Below are 17,870 nucleotides of genomic sequence, written 5' to 3' on the forward strand. Positions count from 1 at the left end.
ATTCAAACAAAACTGAATTTTGCAGAAAACCTGAATTGCGTTTCCCTAAACCCCTACACAACGCCGTGTGTACAAATAGCTGATTTCCGGATCCAGCCGCTTCCTAAATTGTCCAAAAGACTTCTCGACGTGTTCATTTCGTTTTTATACTACTACATGCTTTTATTTTCCTTCACTATGTCCGTTTTTATTCCATTGCATTCGAGAGATTGAAACATTTCAAATAGTTACTGACACCTTTCTAAAAATTTGTCACTAGAAGGTTCTAGTTTCGAAACGAAACGGGGTTAAAACAACAGCAAACGGTGATGGGTGGTGGATGTTATTTCGTCTAACTATAATGTTCTTTTCTAAAATCATCTTAATTCCCACACTACAAATACAACTGCAAGAACTCAACGAAAACAAAACTATCTAAATAGAAGCGAAACAGTCATTAAAACGATCTAGAATGTCTGTAATGTAACAATACGCACCCGCGCAGCCCGGTTCGGAACTTGTACGTGTGGCAGCTTCACTTTTGCCTCAAGCCTTTCCGGTTTTGCTCGCCGAACTGCATTTCTACATCTCCTTCTTTCCGTTTCCCTTTCATGTATTGTACCGTGTGTTTCACACTCGTTAAATCATCTTAAAAACTATCAAAACGAAACGAAAAAATAAATATTAGGTAGAAATCAGGCTATGGACACTCCTAGAAAATGCTTGTATTACACGAGAGCGAGCGCGTAGTTCATGTCGCGTTCAAGCTTTATTTCTGTCGAATGTACAAGTTTTTATTTTCTTTCCCCGCTGACAGTTCTCCTTGAATGCGCTCCCCTGCCTGCAATTTTGCCTTTTGTGTATACCTTAGACGCGGCCTGACCTCTTCTTCACCCGTCAAATGCCCCAATGTCGACGGTATCGCTTACAAATGTCCGTTATGACCACCTTAACACGCGGGTGATAACCCCGGCCGTGGAGGTGACCGCTGAGTTCAGGGTGTTATCGCTCCCATCGTCAGCGCCATGTCTACGTGCCTCTCCGTCTTCTCAGCGTCTCTCCGCCGTTTCACGTCTTACAGCAGGTACAACATCACTTCTGAGACAACCTGGGATCTTGGCTTGTACTTGACTCTTGTCTGTTAATGTGCCTAACCTTTCCACAATGTCAGACGCACAGATGGATTTTTTCTTGGAACAGTCTTTGTTTGGTAGGCCTCAGCCCGCGTTTTTCTACAGAACCACTACATTGTCGTCTTTAGCAGCTAACATGGTTGTAGTATGTTATGATATTATTTTAAATATTGTCTAGATGTTGTTGCTGTAGTGGTGATAGTATGTTAAGCCGTATAACCTTTACTGTGGCCTACTATTTTGTGGTTCTAACCTCACGTTCATAGTGAATACATGATACCCTGTTGTTGTACTTCCCAATGGCGGAACACACATACACAACCAGAACCATTTCTTGGAAAAACGGCACGCTATTCTCTATTCTAAACCTTCGTTTGTTGCTCTTCCTCAAATTTGTTGCTTTATGGTTTAGTTTCAGCAAAAACTCCTAAATTGTGGATTTGGAGAGACGTGAATTCTTTTTTTAGTGTAAAGCAAAAATTCAAACAAGAAAAACAACATTCCTTTGAACTTCGCCTGTCTGCCACCTCTCGGGTCACAGATGTTAAAAATGGCGACCTGTGTGCAGTTGAACTAGTGAACCGGGAACACCAAGTCGAAATGTTTTATTTCTGGCTCAGCCGTGGCCTATTCACGTCACACAAGTCATCTTTGTACCGACTCGACGTCGTGTCAAGAGTTCTTGACACGGCCTGCTCTCTCGCCCTTGCTGTTGTTCGCAATCCCTCATTACCCCAGGCTTCACTTCCAAGTACAACAAAAGTCAATTGTACGGCAGACACACGTGTCTCCCAGTCTTTGTAAACCCGGGAAAGGAAAAATCCTACAGTAGGTTTTCTCACTTCAGCGCTGTCGCTGTCCCAAGTCGCATGGGTCGGTTGTGTGTCTAGGAATCGTTCTACAGTACTTCTCAATGTTTCTCATTTAACCGGACATTTCCACATGTAAGTCCGCGTTTTTCACTCTGTACTATCATACGATAACCGGCGTCTAAACTTCACTGTAACTATCTGTGTGTGTTCCGTGACATATAACGTGCTTAATCCGCACTGTGTGCCTTTGCGTGATGTGTAATGTGTACTGGTTTCGTTTGGAAGTTGAGATGGATTGCGGTGTTGAAAGATAGCGAACACCTCCGTGGTTTTGTACTTGACATATGTATGGATGTGATATAATACAATATACCTTAACACAGCACCAATTTCTCCTCGTTCTATATCTGGGTCTCTCTTTATTTACTATTGTGTAGTTGGTATCTATATACCTGTAGCTATTTCATAAAAAGAAATCATTGGGTTGTATAATTTAAAGTACCCGTTTAAATGTACTTTTTTGCACGATCAGTGTTTTCAAGATAAGACAAAAGACTACAGTATAACATACAATATATTTTAAAGTTTATTACTTTTACATGTAAAGTTTCTTTTTTCCTCTATGTTGTATTGCAAATTCACACAAACGTATATTCCTGATTTATTGCAATGACAGACGGCAAAAGTCAATTTGCATTTTTTTCTGGGCAAAATATTTCAACGAAATAACCGTCCATTTTCATCAGATGTGACCCACTTTGTGAAAACATTGGTGAAAAATTCATTCAGAAATATCCTGACTTCTTCTGGTTTACTGAATTGATTTTATTCTCTTAATAAAAGTTGTGTTTTCAGATTCATTTATTTATTGTACATTTTCATTCAACATGAATTGTATCTGTTTCGTTGTCATCCCAACACACGCGTTAAAACGAACAGTTTTCTCCGGTATCATTGTGCTACCGGTTTCAATTTTCTGCTGAAGTCTGCAATTTAGAAATCCTCTAGAAGTAAAGAGATGCTAACAATATTTCGATCTTGTCCAACGTCAGCAATATTTTAACGACAATATCAGTACCTCCGTTCGCCCTGCTGACCTCTATTCTCTAAAATATACGACCTTTATTCTCCTTCAATCCTTATCCATTCCCGCGGTGCTCATATTATTTCTTACCGTCACTTTTGCCCTGTTTTCCGAACTATTGACTGTTATTTCGCCTACTTAACATTCATTGTGAGCTGTCAGGAACACGGGGAACTCGGGCAGGCGTGGCGAGGCTTGGTGGGATTTCCATCAACGAAAACTCGTCGGAGTGCCGGCCAAACTGCCCCGGTTGTAGCCCAAGCCATGTTCTCCGCCATGTTGAGTTGTTGTAGTTGCCGTAGAAAGGATGTGCGAACGGCTTAATGTCGGACCATTCTCCGCTTCAGTATATGCAAACCTAAATGAGGTATGACAAAAATCGATCTTGCCCCTTTCCGCGTGACCCCTCCCTCTCAGAGGTCAGCCCTCATCAGTTCGACGCAATGAAGCCTTTGTCTCGCCTGACCATACCCCATCTGGAAAAGTTTCCTGCGAAAACTTTCCTCCAACTTTCACCTCCACTTTCACACAAACTTCTCTCATGTGGGAAATTTCGTTCTTCGTCGCTGTGATTCACTCCTGTTCGGAACGCCAGACGGCGTGTGTTTTACTTCCAGCCTAGAATATATGAATGTTTGTTGATATTTAAATACGTCTGTTTTGTCAACGAGTCAGGTTGACTGTTGTCTCAACGCTATTTTCGCACGAAAGAAATTCTTGGTGTCAGGAAAGTGTAACGCAAACAAACCGCTGCCTCCTGTGTCTTTATGACTATTGAAATGTTAGGTAACACAAGTGGATGACTTGGAAGAAAAGACGTGATCGAGTGAGGCCAACTGTTCTTTGTTTATGGTACCAACTGGGTGTCAAAGATTTAAGCTTCTCTCATTTTTCCACCATCCGCGGGTATTTACCCGTGCCAAATAACATAATCCTCGCCGTGCTTGGAATCAACGACATAGAATAACGGACAAGGGCAAGAACACAGACGGAGAACAAATACAAGAGCGTTTCTGTACTAAGTATGTGGGGTTTGTTTGAACTTGGACCGCATCTGTTGTGTCTGGATCGGCGCGGGCCAGCGACCGCCGAAACGGGGCAGCGGGTACCAAGGGCAAAGTCGGGCGTCTCAGTAAGGCATCTTTGGGACTGGGATGGGGAAGGGGGAGACATAATGAGGTCGAGTGAGTGTAATTCGGCGCGAATTTGTGTGAAGGGTGAATGAATGCCTCAACAGAGCCCCAAACGTGGTGTTCACCGTGCCCATTCAAGCTAGGGCACTCCGAGACCGAAAGAATGCGCTTTGTAGAGGGGAAGGTCGGCGGGTCGTGCCCTGGCAAGTTTCGGGGTTGGCGCCGATGAAAAGTTCCACGCCAGCGCTGGCGGGAGCTGGGTGCCGTCTGGCTGCTACAGGAGACGTTCTGCCGACTTTCCCCCGGTTTTTCAGCTCAAAATCTCTCGGTGAGTTCTTCAAGTCTTGTACTTTTCCCTCTTACAGCGTGGAAGCGGCTAGTTTTGCAGCAACAGGTGTAGACAGCGCAGTAAAACCGCACAACTGGCGAACAATTCGGCCCCTCTCGAACCAGACAATCAATGCCACTGTTACCACAGCTGTGCGGCATCCCCCCAAGCTTCACAAATCTTAAAGGCGCGTCCTCCCTCCTGTCTACAAGGTGCGACGCGCCTTAATTCAGGGCTTGGTCTATCTTAGAGTATGTCTTAAACTTTAATCTGAAGTTGTGTTGCTACTGTGGAAGGAAGGAACTGTTGAGATGATTTAAGCCGTGTTGTAGGGCTCCAGTGTTGGTGTGTAATGTTCTGCGGCCAAGTTTGGTCCCTCGCCTTCAGCGCTTTAGCGGCCACCGTGTCATATGACGGCGGGCTGATGGCGATACGCTCGGGCTCTGTCCGATGATGAAAAATGTCCCCAATATTGGAGGCATATCTTGGTCACAAAAGCGTTGCCTTGCTACCTATGTCATTAATATGTTGGGTAATGGAGTCGGTACCCGGGAGAGATGGGAGCTCACCCCTAAATCACGTCCTGAGCGCAGGGTTCATGTCAGCTTGTCAACGTTATGGGATGAAGGATGAGCGGCGGCCGTGGCCTGGGGCCATCAGGGGCACCGGGAGAGCGCAGACAATATCTCTGCTCCCGTACACACACACACACGCACGCACTAACACACGCACACGGCTCGCCCTCGGCCATCACATACCCCACAACCCTGACTATTACCGCCATCACCCCCAGATTTATAACATAGCCTCCACAACCGCCCCAAACACGCTCGCTTCAAGACGTCACCCTGGTTATTAAAGCGCCCCCCTCCCACACCTCCACCCTGAAGTCACTTCCCGCCGCCACCCGACCAGTAATGAAGCTTACGGAATCTTTGATGCATGTTGATTCTCGACAGTAACGATAGCAAATTAAGACGAAGGGCTCAAGTCGTCCCTCAAGGGTCATCTGGGGAACTTCAAACAACTCGCTGCAACTTAAGACCAATAAGTCTTCTCAGAACCCCATCCCCAATTACGAACATCTTAGGGCCAGGTAAAATTTGGGTAATAACACCTTAAGCACCTGTTCTTACTGCACAGGGAATAGGCAACATTTGCTTCGTGTTAGCGCCATCTATAACAAAAGCAGCCAGACACATTGTCACATTCAGTTATATGTTTTATAAGTCGGAACTTTCCTTTCTTGTGAACGTACACTGCGGCATCACGCGACTTCAGTGGAAGTTGAAACTTAATTTGATGAAAAACAGAAGGGAGTAAATACTATGAATTATATATTGGTGAGGAATTATTCGGGCCTACACAAAAGGGTAGACGGTATTATTTAGTGAGCCGTAATTCAAACTGGGGTTATCAGCACTCGTCTTTCGGCTACAACTTTTTTTTGCGTTTTTTTATGTCATATTGATATCCGTTATCAAAATGCGAAATGCGGTAGGAGATGGGGCGATACGGGCCGCTGCTTTGTTTTTGTGCGAGGTATAATGAATGTGTGGCTGATAGTGTCATGGGGGCCAGGACCTCTGCTCCGGGCGCGGATCCCGAGTTAATAGCCATAATATAAACCTTCTCTAAATTGGAAATGCTCCTATCTGCGGACACGGCGGATTTATGAGGAATTGATAGCAGTGCAAAGTGCTACCGACCAGCTTGTGAGCTACTCATCGCGCCATTTTCATTTTTTTTTTAACTTGGCTATTTTTTTTTCTCCGAGAAAAAGAAGAGCCGTTTCATGTTGCCGCCTTCGTACGCACCTTGTTCTGAAAGCTACGAACAAGGTCGTAACAACTCCCCGACGCAGATAACCACATTATATTAGGAACTAAATCAGATTCTCCGGGCCCGCGGAAATTGCGTGAGGGCCGTTCCTGTCCCTTCCTGACGTCTTGCCGGTGTGACAGGCACGTTCCGACCGCGACCCTGGCCCCGGCCGCCACACATACACGCCCGTGGTCGCCCATTTGACCCCGGTTTTGTAGGGACGGGACCTTTCAATTTGCCGGGTTCATTCCATCCAGGCTCGCTATAATTGGCAGTCAGAAAATATACTTTATGTTCTATCGGATCGCGCGGGGCAATATCGTTATGGCCCTGTGGCCGCGGGGCTCAAGAAAATGTTCACAAGTCAAGACATTAAATAATCAAAGTGCAGTTAGGGATGGGGCTATTACAATGTGGGGCGCATTAAGGGAACAATTTCATATTTCCCCATCTTTTTTCTGCTGCCAGGGAGAGTCCATACCCCCAAGGGCAGAATAATTTTCTTCCTTTGATTTCTTAATGTAATATCTTGTGGTTTAATCCGTGTTGCTTGCCCCCGGCTCAGACGCCGACCGGGTCAAAAACGATATTAAATTATGCAGGGAAAGTTTTACTACTGACTAACAGGAGCTGTGTCTGAAAACACTGCCCAACTGTCACGAGATGTCGCTCCAGTACTGCCCAGCCAAATAACAACTACAGCCCGGGTCCAACACGGAAACTTTTAATGGGCTAACTTACGCGAAGTTGGGGTACATATGTAGGCAGCTAATACCACTACAATTTGCATAATTCCGGTAATACTTGGGAAAGCACCGCACATGTATATTTTATGAAGTCTAACTACTCCAAACGGATGTGTTCGTGTGTTCTTTATTTAATATTTACCGACTGGAGTAGAAGGTTTGGGGCGTTGACTTAAGTTAAGTGGCAAGTTCGCGTCGTTAATAACAGCCCAAGTTGATAAACTCTGCCGGCGTGTTTTATGGCGCGTTCCCTCCATCTTGCAAATGTCGCATCCGGGGATGGAATTTGCAAACGTGTCATCAATTCGCGGAATAAAAACGTAGGGGGATATTTTAGGGGACTTTCTGTCTGATGGTGACGCAACCTTTGGAGTTTCCGAGTCAAGTGATCTTTCTGGCAATTTGACGGGTTTAATTTTCCCCTCATCGCCGTCTGGTAATGAAAAAACTTGCCGTGAAAAACGACCCGCGAATTTGTAGTGTTCTTCACCTTGTCGTCATCGGTCACTGGGCATAATGGCAAAATTGCCGGCTTCCCAATGTGTTCATTTTGTTCCACGCTCATCAAGAGAAGAGATGCCAAGTAATTCCGACCGCTGGTGTAGAACTAGAATAATCAAGCCCCGCACCTGTGACTGGTTTTCTTAAATAACTTGCCGCTCCATCGCCTGAGTGGGGAGATATATGGAATGTTCGATCCGCGGTGTTGGGGAGAATGTCTGTCCGTCAATTAATGTGTGGGCTTTGTAATTAGGAGGGATGCGTGCAGCGCGCGTGCGGACCCTCCCCCCGGGACCCCGCCTCCCCACGGAGCCGACCCCTGCCCCGGGGGTAACACGGGGGTGAAGAATGGTGCCTCCCCCGGCTCACTGTCGGGGTCAGGTACGAAAAACACCCCACAAGTACGCGAGAGGGCGACGGCAGGAAATAGGGTCGTGCGGCGCCTGCCTTAAGTCCCGCCGTGTCACCCCCGTCATCTCGCCCGACCGGAAAACGCTATCTCATTACTGCCGCTCATGGTATTAATTTTTCATCCTTGCCTTCTGATTGTTCATTTGTTGATTTTGACACGGCGGTTCATCCGTGGAGAAATCACCAACGAGTCATCGACTGGCGAAGCCATTACACCGCCAGCTCACGCAGATCGAACCGGCCCAGAAAAGTGTTGTTATGTGCATTTCATACTGGGGAATGACGCCCATTTTTCTTGTGCGTCCCCGTAATCCTGGTGCCGTGCTATTTGTCGCCCGTCCCGGGGGTGCCACTACCCGAGGATTGATGCCCCCTGCCGGTGCCCCGCTCCGCCAAGCACGCCAGACTCTTGGTGTGCGTCGTTCTTGTTGGAGCGGGGCTGATTGGCATGACTTTTCCCCTCTCCTCCTGGATGATGAATGGATTGCCCTGAAAAAGAAAGCTTGGAAATTCGTCAAAGGCGACGCCGGGGTTGGAACTCGCTTTGAAGCGGTTTATTTCGGGAGGGAGTTCATTGGTAGAAATAAATGGGGGTCAGGGGGAGAAGTGGCGAGGTGCGCGCGGTTATCAATCATAGCTGGGCGCGCCTTGACTGCGGCCGCAAAGCTTTTGTGCTCACTTCTATCCACCCACCGACCGGGTGTCACTGCGGTCAACTGGCTTCGGCCCTCTCGGTCAACAACCATACAACAGTGTTCAGCCACGCTGTGTGCACCCCCCCCCTCCATATATAATACATCATAGTAAACCTCCACGGTAGTGCCCACAATGAGACGACATTAAACCATCCCCATTAATCCAGGGTTATCTATGAGATGACGGAGACATAAAGCCCATACTTTGGAGTTTTATTTCTTCGTCTCCCATTTTCCGCTCAGGTCATTAAACTCCCGTCCTATATCATCCACCAGACCCTTCATTAGACGCAACATCTGTCGGGAGATTTCCCGTCTCCGTCCCCTCATCACAACCTCCTCCATCTTCAAGACCCTCTCATTAAAGACTCGCTGATTTCCTAAGAGTCCTTCCGCGGGACCTACAAGCGCCGTGCCCTTTGGACCGACCCTGGCCTGTTTTCATAAAACAGATATTGTTAATTTGCCAAATGGGGGCAATATGTAGTCAGGAAGTTAAAAGCAGCCATAAAAACTTTTCATCGAACGCTCTTTGGAAACAGGTGGTATTCTAATGCCCAGGAAGAAGGTCAAACACCTATCTGGTTAGGATTTACTTCAACATCTATCCTTTTGATCGGTACATTATATACCCTTAAGCTTGGAAGTCAAGTACATCGACGACTTAGTTAAACTTTCCTTTTTGAGGAAATGCGCAATGCTTAAAACGTCTCCACTCTCTAGGATGATCAATTATTACGTCAAGTTGATAATTACAAATAGAGCCCGTCCATTCCGCCGGCTTTACAGCCCAGAGTGGCGACCAGCTTCCGGCAGACTGCGGAGAAAACTTCCTACCCTCTCATCTGTCAGCTTAAACTCGCCGCTAACCCCTGGACCACAAAATGAGTTCTGGAGTAAGAGCGGGGCATGAGCCGGCGAGTCGGTGGGATTTACTCCCCTCATCTTCATCTCAGAATCATCTCTTGTGCAGACAACTCCTTGATGGATGACTCTGACCCGCACTCTAACGATACGCAAGGTTGTAACATCCAAGCCCATATTGCCCCTCCCAGATGGCCCTCTGATAATGTAGCCTGTAGAAATGTTCCCCGTGTTAAATGGATATGGCTGCCCTCCTGACATTAGATAACCCTCTTTGTGAGGAGTTAAAGAAGCGGACAGGGGGGATCAACCCCGCAGTTTGTATGGCTCCGTGTTTTCTCCCCAGTTTTCCTCCATAGAAATCGTCTCAAGTAGCCAGACCAGAGACTTGAGGGCGGGAAGTTAAGTTCTTAACGCACAATCGTTTCAAAACTAAGACCATCGACACGAAGTAATTTTGTTTGGATCGAAGATAAAACTACAGAAGAACAACAGATGGAATTGTAGGTGGACACGAGTCAAGCTGCTTGTATATGAGGGATCTCCGTGTAACAATAGCTTTCCGTGGACTTAGAGCTTTCCTTTAATCAAGATAATCGTTTCCGCTCCCAGTACTTGATGCGTAATGCATTGCCGGCTGCCTTAACTTTTAGAGCACTTTTAGTCATTCCTAGTTTTCAATTTTATCGTTCTCCTCCCATTTTGCATTAACGGCGGCACCATATTTCATTGCTGAGGTAGCTAATATACCCATATGGGCTGCGCTCTGAAAATCGCTCAGTACGATAAAATTTCCATCTATCTTGCCTTCCTGCAGGAGCTACTTTACTACAATTGTTTTTAACCTCTGCCACGCGAGGAGAGGGGTTCTGGCGGCCTTGTGACAGCGGAAGTGCTGTAGTGTTACAGTAGGTCGATAGGGTTGGCCTTTGCACACAAAGGGCTCCATTTTGGATCAAAATGGGAGCTCAGAAAGCCACAGAGCAGGGCACATGGGGCTGGCTGCGTTTTGTAATCTCCTCGACTAAAACGTATTAAAATAAACCTCTTACGTCTGTAATCCCTTGAAGGGGGTTTTTCACCACTATTACGAACAAATGGATGATAGGCGACCTTTTCGACGTAGGGAAAATCAGTCTAACAGCCAGCGTTTTCCACGACGTTAGGCGATTTCGATAGCACTTGTAAGGGGCGCGAACTTCGGCTGGCGCAGACAGGAAAATAGACCTATCAGGTCGACAAGGTTGTCTCCTTTGACAGGGACCCTCATTCCCCGTGTCTAAGTGTTGAAAAATAAGCTACAAGGTTAGACAATTAGCCAGCCTTGTACGTATGTTTGATAAGCTGATTTCTATCATTATTTCGGACATACCGTGCGCGGCCGGCGTGCGCGTCCCCCCTCCGGCGGGCTGCCAGACCGTGGAAGCCCGTTCAGTACCCCGGTCAGCGCCTGCCAGGTAAGACTATCGGGAAGAATGGGCGGTTGGCTCACTCGTTCATTCCAACTATCTCTGGCGTTTTGAGGGGAGTATAGCTCACTTTTCCCTTTATCTGTATCGACTATGCTCTGTTAACAGTGTAGTTTTACAAGGAAATTAGGCAATACCAGTAGGATTGTTTCCTAGACAGCTCTCCAAAACCGGTACATACTCAGCGCGCGGCCATGTTAGGTAGAGTTCCACTGAAGGGTAGGAACAGAGAGCTGACAGCCTTTAGCACATCTTATAACACGTAGGTCAAAATGAAATCCAGACGTTACATTTTGTCTGATCCATCTCGGTCGTTCTGTAGCCTCGTGTCCGCTTAGTTTTGTAGGAAAGGTCACATGCAATAGTCTCAACAGCAGTGACATTTGCAGGTATGTGCGTCTGCATGTATGTGGACGGTGTTGAAAAGGCTTGAGTACGTTGCAGGTGATGTTCATGTCCAAGAAGTTTTCTCACCAAGTCTTACAGACATGTCGAATCGATAGCTGGAGTGTTTGGTGCACGGCGGGGATCAAGGTCGGAAATTGCTCCGGTAATGATACCGGGCGACGACAAGTTGTCAAAAATAAACGGCAGGTAACAAGGAGGGAGAAGCGGGAAATGAGCTGAGTGCGCCCGCGTCTGACTCTCTTGTTTCCTTGAAATTGGCGGCGATGTCTGCTCAAGGGGCGAACGCGCCCACCAATTCAATCAGACAATATTCCGCTTGTAATTGGAAAAGGTACGTGGACGGGGAACGGAGGGATTCCAGCCAGTCCTTCACACGTGTCCGCGCATGTTGAACCGTACGTGCCGGGACTGCTGCGCGGTGTAAGACCCCGTGTGTTGGTTGTTATAATACTAGACACTAGGGCTGTGGCAAGGCGAAATCCGTTCAAAGATATCAGTATTATAACATCCTTGTAACAAACATTTTCATCAAGAGAAAAATCCCACCCAGAGGGATGCAACATTCTATAGACAAGCTATATTATACACGTTCACACGTGTTTGCTGTAGACGTCGTGAGGTTGGTATTGTTGGCCATTATTGGTTTGTAGTGCAATGTCGTCTCGTTTTCTTTCATGATAGCTTTAACCTTACATGTTTCATGGACGCGTTGCAAACGCAAAATAAACACTTGTACACCACACCAAAACGTACCATGTACAGGGTCAAATTATTTCTCTTCAGCCATACAAATGTCGGACAAGTATCACACTACAGACGTACTAGTACACAAAAGACCAAAGCATTTGACAAAAATACACGTTATTCACGGCTACCTCTAAAAACTTCAGGAATATGATATGTTTGTTTATCATTGTTGTTTTAAAATATTCCGCCGGTCAATTGGCAAGATAAGTCACAAAATAATACTTTAGTCCATGTACTATTGAAAAACCTGTGTTATAACTGTGCTATTGTGTTCAATATCTGCCACATAAACTATAAACAATAATCTCTCAAATGTTAAAGATGTAGACATCATGAATTGTAGAATGACAGGTACAAATAACGTATAAACCAGACTGGAGAAATGTCGCAGAAACGTGCATGCCAGTTTTGTTATTCTGTTTATACTATCGAGGTAGAGCTCACAGATAACACATTCAATTCATATCTCAATGTTTACAAGTAATATTTTGTACACAGAACTGTTATGGGCTGAAGCAAGTTGGCAGAACATCAAGTGTAGATCATATCCGTGTTCAAAACAAATAACGCAATAATGATGGCACATGAGATGGCTCGGTATATAGTACTGAAGTTCATGATGGCAGCAGCAGTGCTGTGTCCAACATTCTCTGTGTGTCGACAGGACATTCAGGAATTTTGTAGGCAATGTTTTTATCTCTATCTCCTTCAAGGTATGTCCCAGTACAACAAGAATCTGTACAACGGTTATTGACATAAACAGCGCAAGAACTCTGTGTATATACAAAATAATGAGGAACTTAACGTATGAAGTACCTGAGGATTTTGCTAACATTCTATGATTTTTTTGGAAGACGAATACTGACTAAATTTAGAGTGTGTAGAAAGAAGTTCAAAATTATGTTTGGAGTTTGGGAATTTTCCTGGCTAAACTGGACATAAAAAGCGGCATTTAGAAGAGAAGGAATGGCACTGTAAACTGTGTGGTTTTCACATGTGTCTATCTTGTGTGGTCAGGGCACGGGAAAATTTATCTGATGGAATTTTAGACGTTTAAAATTAGACGGACATAACGTGAACATAACACTAACTTAGGGACCGAAATCTTGTCCATTTTCGTGATGTCCAATTTCCGGTCGTTGTTGGACGACTGCTGTAAATATTGTGGACGGGAATTCTGACAAACGATTGATATGTGTTATAATAAACAGAGTAAGTGCCATAGCCTACTGTTAATTCTCCGGAGTTTCAGTCGTCAAGCTAGAAATCCTTTCTAAACAAACTAGTAGCAAAAAGTGTGCTGCTTCAACTTCGAAAAGTCTTGTAATACAGATTGTGTGGTCTATGTTGTCTTAGAAAAACTACACAATACATGTCGTTTTATTAATTAAAATATTTGATATCAGTTGTGTTAAATTTAAACACGTGTTTGTTGTTCATTGTTATTGTGTTGTTTGTTGCAAACCAATGCCACAATGCATAAAAATATATTTCGTCATTTGGAAGGTTCAAGTGTAATAAAAAACGAAAGCAGTGTACACAGAGTACACAGTGAAATACAGCAGCAACCAGGTTTAACTTGCAACGACAAAGTAGTAAAAAGTACAGTTTCCAATCCCTGTCCCACGATCCGAACTTTCCTGAACAGACTCATGCCCATATATCTCCACATTTTACAAGGCCAGAGCGAAAAAAAGACCGTACGTATGAGAAACCCCACGATACTTCACCAAACAGTCAAGCGTTCTCCCAATAAGTCAAATAAATTGGAAGTACGTGGAATTGATGGCTATATCAATAAGTTATGCCACTCTTTATTCCACTTTTATTGCCCGAAAGACGCGCCAGTAACCCTGTTAAACGCGCACACGACGGCGGGTTGTTGATGTGCTGGTCCGAGTTTGTTGTGGTTGCCATCTGGATGGCCGTGCGATAATGTCCAAGACAAAGTACCGGGGACGTGCTGGACTGTGAATGGCCGCTCTCTCAGCACAGACTTCATTTTCCGGTTATTTCATCCCCATCTGCTGGCTTTTACGCTTATATGCATGTTTGTATGCTCCCTGGTTTGGGTGGCAATTTCAATCAATAACCTTGCGTTTCCAATCCAATTTTCTTGGGTGGGGGAGCTCGTGGATGTTTCTTCATTGTCCGAAACTTTCCCAGATGCCCCCCAAAAAACAAAAGAAATTGATAAAACTTGTACTTTTCTTGGTCCCAATTGTCAACAAATAAAAACAAAATCTGGCAGAAAAGCAAAATAAATAACGCCAATTGTTCTTTATATAGGTGTAAAGGAATGTTAATGGTTGGTAGTTAAAACCGCCGACCTGATCGACAATACTGTAAACTCGTTTCTCTTTACTGATATAGACACTGGACATCTAAATTTAATATAAAGTTATAAAGCTATTTGTCCCATTAAAAATACTCGTATATACGCGTGGAACAAAGTATCTTAACTTTTCGCTTGAATGTATAAATGAAGACAGAGACAAAAGTGAATTTTCTGGACAGCAGTAACTCACTTCCTACCAATGTCGAGACTTGCCAGGTTCATCTCAGGTCCGTTCAAAGGTTGTCTGTGATGTTTTTAATGCCGGGTACATCTTGAACCGTTCTTGGTCCGGAAGGTAGCGGTTGACTGGGTGACCCGTGCGGTCTGGTCCTGCATATGACTGTTGCAGACCCTATAAACCTCTTTGCCAGGCAGGGAGGCAGTGTTGGAGCACGTCTTTAATACTGTAATCTTTTCCGGTACAGGAAGACTGGTGATGACTCCCTGACCTGTGGCGGTTATGAGGGACGCACAGACACAAGTGTTAGAACAGGTGTCCTACACGGCACATAGTACACGTCTCAGATAGCCCTCTTCAGAAAGTAGTCAAGTCTAGTTTCCAAACTTTTTAAAACCTTTCTCACAAACTCCTTTCCGTCACCTTGCTGCAGCCATAACTGCTATATTCGAAATCGCTATATTCTTCAAACGGACTTCATGGTATAACTCCTAAATGTATCCAAAAGTTATTTCATACGGCAAAGCACAAGAATCCATTCCAATGTTTTTTCTGAGTACATTCTACTGACGTTAAGGACGAATGTTATTGAACTTGCCCCAGGAAACACGTTGTAACATCCTTAACCCGCTTTCCGGTCAGGAAAAGGTCCGGTTTCGCCCTGACCTTGCCAGTTGCCCCCAAATCTGATTATCCTTCCTGTCGGTGTTGAGTAGAAGTTTGACCCCTCCAACCGCTAGCGGCCAGAGAACCGCTGCTTCTATTTCCTCTCACTGCCGTTTTATTTCCTCTCAATCCGTTTTCTCTTTAACAGTGTAGACTTGGGTAATGTAGGAATATAGCTACTTAGGACCACAGTGGTACTTACCTGCAGAGGTGGCATAAAGTGGGAAATACCAGCCTACCCTTCTGGTACAAAAAAAGAAAACAAAGGTGAAGAGTGTTACCATTCTATTACCTTCTTACCTTCTGTTGCCTTCTACCTTAAGACCCAAAGGCAATGAAAATGATCATCATGTGTTGTTTATACATTCTACGAGATTAACACTTTGAAAGAGTGGTTACTTCCCTTATAGATGGGAATACTGGCTATGGAAATCATTCTGACCTTTTGACAATAGGTATGCCATGCTTATCTCACGAAAAGACAAGGTATAAAGTACGTCATATACCACTGTATGAGAGTAGAACGAATGGTCATTTTCTAGCATCTTATAGTCGGTATGATGAATACAGGGTAGCTTTAGTTGTCATGGCAACGTGTTCTGAGAAGGGTTTAACCTTTCTACTATGTTGGAAACGGACACTGAGATGTCGGAACCATGGTCTACAGATTAGCGTGACCTTGGCATGTGGAGACGGCTAGAGGTCACATACCTTTTCATTTAATAATTGTAAAGCCTGTAGCCTATCGCGAGACGGAGTCTGCACTGTTATATTATTAAACCGTCAAGTGTTATCAGAAACACGTGTAAGCCGCGGCCGCTGCCTGCCCGTGTGAGCCGGGCTGGCCTCAGCAGAGCTGCGGTGCCAGGGCGAGTCACGGCCTGACATTTGCGGTTACGGGAACAAGAGGCGATATGAAAAGGGTAGGTCAGCGTGCCACCTGACTCCGCATCATGTGTCTGCGGCCGTAAGGGTACTGATGGAACACGTGTTCCACCTGTCCGTGCTTTGAAGAGGGGGTGAAGAGGGTGGGAGGGGGGCATGGAGAGCACTTCTGGGTCAGGATTGTACTATTTGCAGTGATTGGGGGAAAGTGGTCGGAGATACTTCATGTAGAGATCTGCCTAGTTTCTCAAGTATTTTAATCAGATATCAGTGTGCTAGACACGGGTCAATTATATTGGGATAGCCAAAAAACTTTCTAATTTAACACAATTATCTCCATATACAGAGCAGCGTCGTTTTTAAATGGAAGAAAAGGATCCTATGATTAGCAAAGTTTGTTGCTGAAATAGATGTTTGGGAAAGACATGTATGGCGGCGCTGCTAGAATGTTGTAGCCCTGTTTGTATACTCACTTTTAGTATGTTAATTATCCATCCCAACGGCAAATATCACTGTGAACTTAGTATATATCACTTTATGCACTTTTAATAATTAACTGAATCTCGAGGGCTCGATTCAAAAGTCATAAGTTGAGAATTACGTGCAATCTTGCTCATGTGGCTTCAGTATTGTAGGGTACTTTTAGAACTAGTTCAACTTCGAAGAACAATTGAGAACAACCCCATTTACAGGTGCATTTTCAGTAGCTTCTACCTTTGTCGCAAACGTGTTCTAGTGTTGACATTTAAGCACCAAAGGTCGTCCTTCCCTACCCCGGGCCGCAGTTATCTTCGGCAGGTATTTCTGCCTCTAGTGGTGTTCTGTTGTGTAAACCCCGCTTTGTTGTTATTGCTTTGTTCGCCACGATCTTCTAACAAACGACTGGGGAATGTCTGCGAATGCTCGGCTTTTCCACGTAAACAAATGTATTTATCTACCTCTTATGACATCAACTTAGACGTTAAAAGTTCCAACAGTGCATTGTTTAATTATCCGTACGCTAATAGCTAGGAGTGCATGCTTGGCTGCACCTCCCCAACCACCAGATAAATTAAGATTCCCAGACGGGAAGACAAAGATGATCTCCTGTCTCAAGACGTTTCCACTGACACTAATTAGCACCTCCTAAATGATTTACTACTGACGACGTGCACAAGACTTGAGTAGAACAGGTAACTGTGTCTATGTCAGCTCGCTAGGTTCTCCTCAAAAGAGAGATCTAATTAGGAAGTCCCCAATCTACACAATGGCAGATTCACTTTCAATTAACCAATTAACGCGATGACAAAACGGAGCTCGGGGACCAGCGCGACGTGATGAGGATGTCTCTTCTCATTCTGAATCCGGTTGCCATAGCGACCACGATTTGTTTACGCCAGCGTATGCTTGCTGAGCTAGGCAACAGCTGAGAAGTCTTCACAGCACAGAAAAACGTTGTACCACATTGTATACACTACTCGTGTCGCTGTTTTACACAGCAGTCATCTCCATACGAGGTCAGGTGTTCATGCTTCTCTTTTCTTAATCATTTCTTCCTTCATTCTTTTCCAATGAAGCCCTGGAGGCCACTTCATTCTCAGACGTTTAATCCTTGTATTCATTCATTTGCGTTTCTATTGATCCTTCCATCCATCCAATCCAAACGGAATCGAACCCATATTTCCCCAAC

The sequence above is a fragment of the Branchiostoma belcheri genome, unplaced genomic scaffold (assembly GCF_001625305.1).
Source record: "Branchiostoma belcheri isolate BF01 breed outbred unplaced genomic scaffold, Haploidv18h27 scaffold21, whole genome shotgun sequence".
In the NCBI taxonomy this organism is placed as follows: Eukaryota; Metazoa; Chordata; class Leptocardii; order Amphioxiformes; family Branchiostomatidae; genus Branchiostoma; species Branchiostoma belcheri.